Here is a 9,215-nt window from a genome sequence, read left to right on the forward strand (position 1 = left end):
GTAGCCCTGACGTGTAGCACCTGAGGCTTCCGTGGAATTCAAAAAAAAAAAAAAAAAAATTGGATGGGACCGTAAAGCAAGGTAAAGCGGATTTCCTTCTGCAGCCTCTAAACTGGTACCTTAAGGCTATGCCTCCACACGTCCCACACACAGACACACACCCACAGAGCAGTCACCCCTGCAGCAAGGGGATTGGTCCAAGACCCCTCCGAGATCCCCAAAGTCCCTTACAGAAGTACAAGACGGAGCAGTATTTGCATATCACCCACGCACATCCTCCTGTATACCTGGAACCACCTCTAGGTAACATGTAATACCCAATACAAGGCAACCACCATGTAAATAGTTGTTACACTGTATTGTTTAGGGAATAATGACAAGGGGAAAAAAAAGCCTGTACTGGTTCGCTACAGATGCCTTTTTGTTTTCCTGAGTATTTTCCATCAAATGTAACTTGAATCCAGGGATGCAGAACCCACAGATACAAAGTACCAACTGTATACACAATCTGGAATTAGCCACTTCTGTTTACCTTTTTGTCCTTAACTCTACTGGGAGGAACTCAAAGCTGCTCAGGCTCCCCCCAACCCCTGAAAGTAAATCTGTCCCTTTGTTCATTTGTTTACACAACATTTTTTGATTGGCTGTGTGCCTACTGTGTGCCAAGTCCAAGGGTAAAACAAAGAGCAAGAAGAACCACAGTTTCTTCCTACTGAGGCTTGTCCTCTGGCGGGGGGGGGGGGGGGGGGGGAGGCTGACTTCCTCAGATAGCCATACAAATAATTATTCCATGACAGTTTTTGAACAATCTTGAGAAGGAAAAAATAGATATATATGAGGCCACAGTGGTGGTCTGGCTGAGGACCTGAAGGAAGAGGAAGAGGAGGGAGGTGAGGAAGAGCCATGGGACATTTTTCAGCAATGTAAACAGTGTGTGCAAAGGGCTTGAGGTGAGAAAGAACCAGGTGACTCTAAAGGGGAGTCGTCACTGCTCCAAGAGCCAAAGGAGGTGATCAGAGCCAGGTTTAGGAGCCAGTTCAATCTATTATCCAACCCAGCCTCCCTAGCTGGAGAATCTCAAGCAAGGGACGTGTGCCTCCATTTTCTCACCTGCAAAATGGGTATACTGACAGCCTGGATCACATGGGGCTGTCCTGAGGGTTTCATGTCGGTGCTGCATGATTGGCCTAGGTTGAGACTGCAGGACACCAGTTTTGTTTTGAAGATTTATTTATTTATTTGAGAGGTGGAGAGTTACAGACAGAGCTCTTCCATCTGCTGGTTCACTACCCAAATGGTCAGAGCTGGGCCAGTCCAGAGCCAGAAGCCAAGAGCTTCTTCTTAATCTCCCACGTGGATGCTGGGGCCCAAGCACTTAGGCCATTCTCCACTGCTTTCCCAGGCCATTAACAGGGAGCTGGATTTGAAGTGGAGCAGCCGGGACCCAAACCCACCCCCATATGGGATGCCAGTGCCGCAGGTGGAAGCCTAACCTACCGCACCACGGCGCCGGCCCCTCGGGCAGCAGTTTTCAAGCCTTCTGCTTCCTCCCTGTCTCCAGGTCTGTGATACAGAGAGCGATGCCAGTGACACTAACTGCAAATTCCCATCTTCCTGCCGGTGTTCCCTTGAGACTAGCATACCCTGCTTTCCAGCTGTGTTAGGTCCATCATGATACACTGGTGTGTGGGACCCAGTTTCCCTGGGCACTCCTGCACTGGGGGGACTGCAGAAGCAAGGATCCTGCCCCTGGAGGCCCCTGGCACCGCCACTGCCAGCCAGCAGCCCCTTCAGGCTGGGTCGGCCCTACCTCAGCACCAGTTCGCAGCTTGGAGGGCTGCTCTCATGAGAAGGCTTGGCTTCGCAGTTCCTGAAGACTCAGAAAAGACTAAGACTGGGTCCTTTCTCTGCTTTTTGTTCTCAGGTTGGCATTTTGGGGGAGGGAAATCCCTGCAGATGCTTTGGAAATTCCCAAAGGTCCCTGCTGTCCCCCCATGACCACAGGGCGATGCAGCCAGCAGCCGCCCAGACATCTGCCTCCCCGGGCTGTGGGAGCCTGGTGCCAAAAACAATAAGTTCGGGTGTGGGAACCTCCCTGTCTTCTCCAGTTTCTGTTCAGCTGGGAAAGCCATGTCTATTTTATCATCATTATTATAATTATTTAATTCTTCAAGCATCAGCAGTCTTTACAAGGAACACCCACAAGGCAGCCAACGTGGTGGGAGGGTCCCCGTGGACTCACACCCAAGGAAAGCTCGCAGCTCCTGGCTCTGGCCCTGACAGCCGCCACCCAAGTCACCACCCCACTGCCCTGGGAGCACAGGACCCCAAGCCTGGGGGGCCCTCCCTCCGGTTCCCTTTGCTGCTTAGTTAAGCTACTTCTTTTACAATGTCTGGGATTTGATTTAGATTTTCTTTCTATGACTTATTAAAATTTTAGATTTTTTTTAAAGATTTATTTATTTGAAAGGTAGAGTTACAGAGTGGCAGAGGCAGAGAGTGAGAAAGAGAAGTCTTCCATTCTCTGGTTCACTCCCCAAATGGCCGCAATGGCCAAGAACTGGGCCGATCTGGAGGCAGGAGCTTCTTTGAGGTCTCCCACATGGGCACAGGGGCCATCTTCCCCTGCTTTCCCAGGTGCATTAGCAGAGAGCTGGATTGGAAGTGGAGCAGCTGGGACTTGAACCAGCATCCATATGGGATGCCGGCACTGCAGGCAGCAGCTTTACCCTCTATGCCACAGAGCCGGTTCCTAAAATTTTAGATTTTTTTTTTTTTTTTTTTGACAGGCAGAGTGGACAGTGAGAGAGAGAGAGACAGAGAGAAAGGTCTTCCTTTTGCCGTTGGGTCACCTTCCAATGGCCACCACGGCAGGCGCGCTGCAGCTGGCACACCACGCTGATCCGAAGCCAGGAGCCAGGTGCTTCTCCTGGTCTCCCATGCGGGTGCAGGGCCCAAGGACCTGGGCCATCCTCCACTGCACTCCCTGGCCACAGCAGAGAGCTGGACAGGAAGAGGAGCGACTGGGACAGAATCCGGCGCCCCGACCGGGACTAGAACCCGGTGTGCCGGCGCCGCAAGTGGAGAAAATGTTAGATTTTAAGTTCAAGTAAAATGAATGTGATTTTTGTAAGATGTGCTTATTATTTATTTATTTGAAAGGCAGCATTACAGAGAGGGGGAGACACACACACACACACACTCACAGAGAGAGAGAGAGATTTTTCATCTGCTGATTCACTCTCCAAATGGCTGCAATGGCCAGGTTGAGCCAGGCTGAAGCCAGGAGCCTGGAACTCCATCCAGTTCTCCTATGTGGATGGCAGGGGTTATCTTCTACTGCTTTCCCAGGTGCATGAGCGTCACAGGCTACCACTTAGCCCATTGCACCATGATGTGATATAGCTCCCCAGTGTTTTAAGCGTTCACTAGGAGTGGTCAGGGAAGCACCCCAGCATGCAGCCGAGGGCTGGTCACAAGTCCTCCAGCATCAGTGGCTTGGTCAGCCACCAAACATCCAGTTAGCAACCTGGCTACCAAAAATGTGATGGCTCCGTAGGTGAAATTAAAGGCGTTCAAGGTGTAGTTTAGCAACCATGATCTAGAGCCTCTCGGCTCCCCAGACCAAGGGAACAGGGGCTGTGACAGTGGCAGTGAGGCTGGGACAATCTGCAATCTCAGGACACCACCCCTGCCTGCACAGCGGGGCCCTCAGTGTTCCCCACGGAGGAGGGTTTCTGACCGCATGGTGTCCAGCAGGACCAGGAACACAGCCAGGGAGCGCCGTGGGGCTCGGCATGCTGGGATTGGTCAGATCTCCTCAAAGGACAGAGCTAGGAGTTGGTGGAGCTGAGACAGCTGGTGGTAGGCCCGTTCTGTTTGTTAGGTGGCCTGCTTGAGTCTGGAACTCTGAAAGCGTTTGCCTGTGGGCGAATTTTTTTTTTTTTTTTTTTTTTTTTTTGACAGGCAGAGTGGATAGTAAGAGAGAGACAGAGAGAAAGGTCTTCCTTTTCCGTTGGTTCACCCTCCAATGGCCGCCATGGCTGGCGCGCTGCGGCCGGCGCACCACGCTGATCCGAAGGCAGGAGCCAGGTGCCTCTCCTGGTCTCCCATGGGGTGCAGGGCCCAAGCACTTGGGCCATCCTCCACTGCACTCCTGGGCCACAGCAGAGAGCTGGCCTGGAAGAGGGGCAACCGGGAAAGAATCTGGCGCCCCAACTGGGACTAGAACCCGGTGTGCTGGCGCCGCTAGGTGGAGGATTAGCCTAGTGAGCCGCGGCGCCAGCGAATTTTTTTTTAAAAACAGATTGTTTATTTTGAAAGTTAGAGTTATGGAGAAAGAGGGAGAGACACAGAGAGAGATTGTCCATCTCCTGATTCACTCCCTAGACGGCCACAAAGGCTAGGGCTAGGCCAGTCTGAAGCCAGGAGCTTCTTCCAGATCTCCGGCATACATGGGTGGCAGGGGTGGCCCAAGCACTTGGGTCATGTTCCGCTACTTTCCCAGGCCATGAAGAGCGACCTGATTTGGAAGTGGAGCAGCTGGGACTCAAGCTGGCACCTATATGGGATGCTGGCATCACAGGTGACAGCTTTACCCAATACTCCAACCCCGGCAGAATTTTTTTTTAAGATTTATGTGTTTATTTGAAAATCAGAGCAACAGAGAGAAGGGGAGATGAGAGAGAGAGAGAGAGAGAGAGAGAGAGAGAGAGATCTTCCATCCACCATTCAAATGGTCACAATGGTTGAGGCTGGACCAGACCGAAGCCAGGAGACAGGATCTCCATCTGGGTTTCTCACCTGGGTGGCAGGGACCCAAGTACTTGGGGAATCCTCTGATCCCTTCCTAAGCAAATGAGCAGGGAGCCGGGTCAGAAGCAGAGCAGCCAGGACTTGAACTGGGGCTGGAGGGTGGGATGCCAGGGTCACAGTCACAAGCGGCAGCTCCACCTGCTGTGCCACACCCCCAGCTCCATGTGGCAGAACCTGATGGATAACTTATGTTCACTGTCACATGCTGGCAAGACTGTGGGGGAGCAGCAAGCTCTCACCCACCTGCACCTCTCCTGTGACCACTGTTAGCCACTATAAAGGACCAAACTAGCTTAAATCATTTTGCAAAAAAAAAAAAAAAGAAAGAAAGAAAAATATATTTGTATTTGTCCTGTGTGTTTGCCCTTCCTCTTGCCCCCACTGTTATAGTGTGCAAGCCTGGGAGAAACACATGGAGCTCTCCCAACACCAGCGTGTGTGGTCCCTGCCCTTGGGGACCCAGTGCTCACAGTAGGGAGGAGGGAAACAGGACCATCAGGGCGGCGTCCATGCTGCTCCCAGTTACAGCCTCATGCCCTGCCAATGCTCACAACACAGCAATGGCCTGCGCAACAGCCATCAGTCTGTGCTGTGTGCTGAGGTGCCCGGATCCATCCCTGTATCATCAGCCTTTGTCACAAGAAGGCTCTCTGGGGGATAGCAAAGACCGAGGGGGAAAAAGCTTTGTCCAGTCAGCTAAGCTGAAAGTCCTTTCTTTTTTTTTTTTTCTTTTTTTTTATAAGAGATTGTATTTTTTAAAAAGATTTATTTATTTGAAAGACAGAGTTACAGAGAGAGACAAGAGAGAGGTCTTTCATCTGCTGGTCCATTCTCTATCTGGCCACAGTGGCCAGAGCTGGGTGAATCTGAAGCCAGGAGCCAGGAGCTTCTTCCAGGTCTCCCACGTGGGTGCAGAGGCCCAAGGACTTGGGCCGTCTTCTGCTGCTTTCCCAGGCACATTAGCAGAAAGCTGGATCGGAAGTGTAGCAGCTAGGACTCGAACCAGTGCCCATGTGAGATGCTGGCACAGCAGGCAGCGGCTTTACTCACTATGCCATGGCTCTGGCCCCGAAAGCCCTTTCAGGGTGCAGGCATTTGGTGTAGCAGTTAAGATGGCCACGTCCCACATCAGAGTACGTGGATACAATGCCTAGCTGCAGCTCCCATCTATTGCTCATGCAGATCCTGGGAGGTGATGGAGATGGCTCGAGCGATCGGGTCCCTGCCACTAATATGAGAGACTGATTGAGCTCTGGGCTTCCAGCTCCGACCTCAGCCCCGCCCCAGCCATCACAGGCTTTTCACAGAGATGGGAACTCTCCTCTCTCCCTCCCTCCCTCCCTCTCAAATAAATAAACTTTCTTTTAAAAATGGAGGATTTAAGTTTAAAAATCCCTTTCAGGACACAGCCCCAGATTTTTTGCTACATATCCTGATTACACCATGGTGCTCACTTCCTGCCCACTGAGTGGAGGTGACTGGAGGTGCTGGCACTTGCCGACCAGATGACCAGAGGTGAGAACTGGACACTAGCCAGACCTTACCCATAGCACAAAAGCTGATGTCATGGAACAAGCCAGACTGATCCGAATTCTAATCTCACCCTTATTATTCACCAGCCGTGCCCCTGGAGCCAGGCAACCTCACTTGTAAGATGAGGGTGATGTCAATGGCACAGGGCAGCTTGGAGCAACAAGAGAATATCACCATGACGACTAGCCTTGCAGATGTGTGGAAGAAGCTAAGGCTTTGACGTGTCAAGAACCCAGTACTTTCCCAGCAATAGGTGCTTGGTCGGTGCCAGTTGTGTTTGAGTGGTAGTGCTTCTTCAAGTAATGGGGTGGCTGAGCCCCTGCTAAGGGCAGGCTGGCAAGAAAGCTAGCTCTTTTGGGAGGACCGGAACTAAGGAAAGAAACAAAGCCAGCAGGGCAGCTTCCCCCAGTGGAGCCGTAGGACCCACGCACCTGTTTTTGTCTGCCAGGGCCCCAGACTCATTAATGGGGTCCTGCCACGTTGTAAGCACCTCGTGAATGCTGGTGGTTGTTAAAATAGACAAAGCACGAACAATAGCCCCTCAGTAAGTCGAAGTGGCCTGGGTGGCCTCCCGCCAGCCCTCTGTGTGCCTCAGTCTCCCCTTTGTGAAATCGCTCTGCTTCTCTGCCTAAAGGGAGAAAGAGATCTGGATTTATTCCTGCCCTCTGGCCCAACCGGCGCCTGGCCAGAGTTCAAAGCCAGAGGAGCAGAGGAAATTCAGGCAAGAGGCCACAGAGGGAGGTAGTGGGGCTCAGGGGGGCCCCTCCTGGGATGGGAGGAGAGCGGGGGTACTCTGGTTCCACCGGACCCAGCCTGAGGCAGCATTTCTCAGGGCCTGCTGCCTCCCCCAAGTGGCCCGGCCCCATCCTGGTCATGCACATCGGGACATGCCAGGGCCTGGCTTCCCAGGGGCCAGAGGGAGCTCCCGCAGGGGACTTCAAAAGCCCAAATGCCTTTCAGAAAGGAACTAAAACTTTCTGCCTAACCAAAGCCTCCACAGGAGAAGAGCAGGCCTAGCCCCTTTCTTTTTAAGTCTCTTTATTTTCCAGCCGGCTGGCCTGGTCATTCTCTTTTTTTCCTATTATAAACGGTCCCAGCTGCAACACACAGAAAAAAAAAAAAAAACCATCTCCCAGGCCTGGGCAGGGGCCGCCTGCAGCCTCAGCCGCCTGGCTGGCCTCCTGCGGCAGACAAAGGCAGCTCTGGCCCCGGCACCCACTGGGAGAGGCCCCAGGGCCCCCCCGCCCAGAGCCAAGGCCACAGCGGGAGCCAGGGGAGGATTCGAGAAGTTTCTGCCAGCACTCCAGACTGCTCTTGACTCTGGGAGCAGAACCGCCAGCTGTCAGGCCAAGGCAAGAGAGCCTGGGGGGCAGAGTGGGCCAGGGGCTCCAGGAGGGGCCCGCGAGATGCTCCCCTTGTGGACTGGAAGGACGCAAAAGCTGGTGTCTGGGGGGAACGGACCTGCCCGAGGCCACACTCCCCACATGTCCAATTCCCGCTCCTGGTGCCAGGTAACAGGGACCTGTTGGGGAAGGGAGGGGCAGGGAGGGGCCTGCTGGGAATGTGTTCCTTTTATTTATTTATTTTTATTTATTTATTTGAGAGGTAGAGTTACAGACAGTGAGAGGGAGAAACAGAGAGAGAGGTCTTCCGTCCGTTAGTTCACTCCCCAGATGGCTGCAACGGCCGGAGCTGGGCTGATCTGAAGCCAGGAGCCAGGAGCTTCTCCGGGTCTCCCACGTGGGTGCAGGGACCCAAGGGCTTGGGCCATCCCCCACTGCTTTCCCAGGCCATAAGCAGATAGCTGGATCGGAAGAGGAGCAGCCAGGACTAGAACTGGCGCTCATATGGGATGCTGGCACTGCAGGCAGAGAATTAACCTACCGGGCCATGGCGCTGGCCCCACCTAACGTGAGTGCCCCTACCTCCAGCACACCATTTCTTTTCCCTGGACCTTCTTCCCTCCAGCAAGTGCGCTGTGTCAGGCCCTGGGCAGATGCTGGAACCCAGGCGCACAGAGGCAGGAAGGTCGCGGCTGGGTGGAAATGCCTGTGAGGGAGGGTGGAGGTGAGCTCAACGTGGGGTTCCTGGCTGTCCAGGCCAGAGGCCAACATGCGCAGCCAGCACCCTGGTCCTCCCTTCACCAGGGAGGCACCAAGCAGCTGTCTCCTGCGCCACTGACCCAGCCAGAGCAGATAGGTGGGACGTGGGGTGAGCGGGACGGAGGCAGGGTCAGTGAGAGAGAGGCGGAAGCTGTTTGCCCTGCTTCTGGAAATGCTGACAACTCAGGGCTGATGCTGTGGCATAGCGGACTAAACCTCAGTCTGGGGCTTGGCCATCCCATGGGGCACTGGTTCAAGTCCTGGCTGCTCCTCTTCCAATCCAGCTCTCTGCTATGGCCAGTGGAAGATGACCCAAGTCCTTGGGCCCCTGCACCCACACGGGAGACTCGGAGGAAGCTCCAAGTTCCTGGCTTTGGACTGGCGCAGCTCCAGCCATTACAGCCATCTGGGGAGTGAACAGCGGATGGAAGACCTCTCTCTCTGTCTCTACTTCTCTCTGTAACTCTGTCTTTCAAATAAATTTTTAAAAAAATCTTAAAAATAATAACGATAAACAAATAAATAAAAATATTTTATTATTATTCCTTTGTTATTTATTTGAAAAGAAGAATCAGAGAGAATTTTATCCACTGGTTTCATTCCCCAGATGGTCACAACAACCAGGCCAAAGCCAGGAGCCAGGAACTCCTCTCAGGTCTCCCCAGTCAATACCTGGGCCGTCTTCTGCTGCTTTCCCAGGCGCATTAGCAGGAAGCTGGATTAGAAGGGGCGCAGCCAGGACCCATTCGGGATGTTGGCGTCGCA

At 53.3% G+C, this 9,215-nt stretch overlaps 1 long non-coding RNA gene across 1 annotated transcript; it reads left to right on the top strand.

The window, feature by feature from the left end:
- The first annotated feature begins 7,591 nt into the window (after positions 1–7,591).
- LOC127487652 (uncharacterized) lies at positions 7,592–8,992 on the top strand. The gene is made up of 2 exons (XR_007914701.2): positions 7,592–7,859; positions 8,735–8,992. It is a non-coding gene; the product is annotated as an uncharacterized lncRNA (long non-coding RNA).
- The last annotated feature ends 223 nt before the right edge of the window (positions 8,993–9,215 follow it).

The sequence above is a fragment of the Oryctolagus cuniculus genome, chromosome 18 (genome assembly GCF_964237555.1).
Source record: "Oryctolagus cuniculus chromosome 18, mOryCun1.1, whole genome shotgun sequence".
Classification (NCBI taxonomy): Eukaryota; Metazoa; Chordata; class Mammalia; order Lagomorpha; family Leporidae; genus Oryctolagus; species Oryctolagus cuniculus.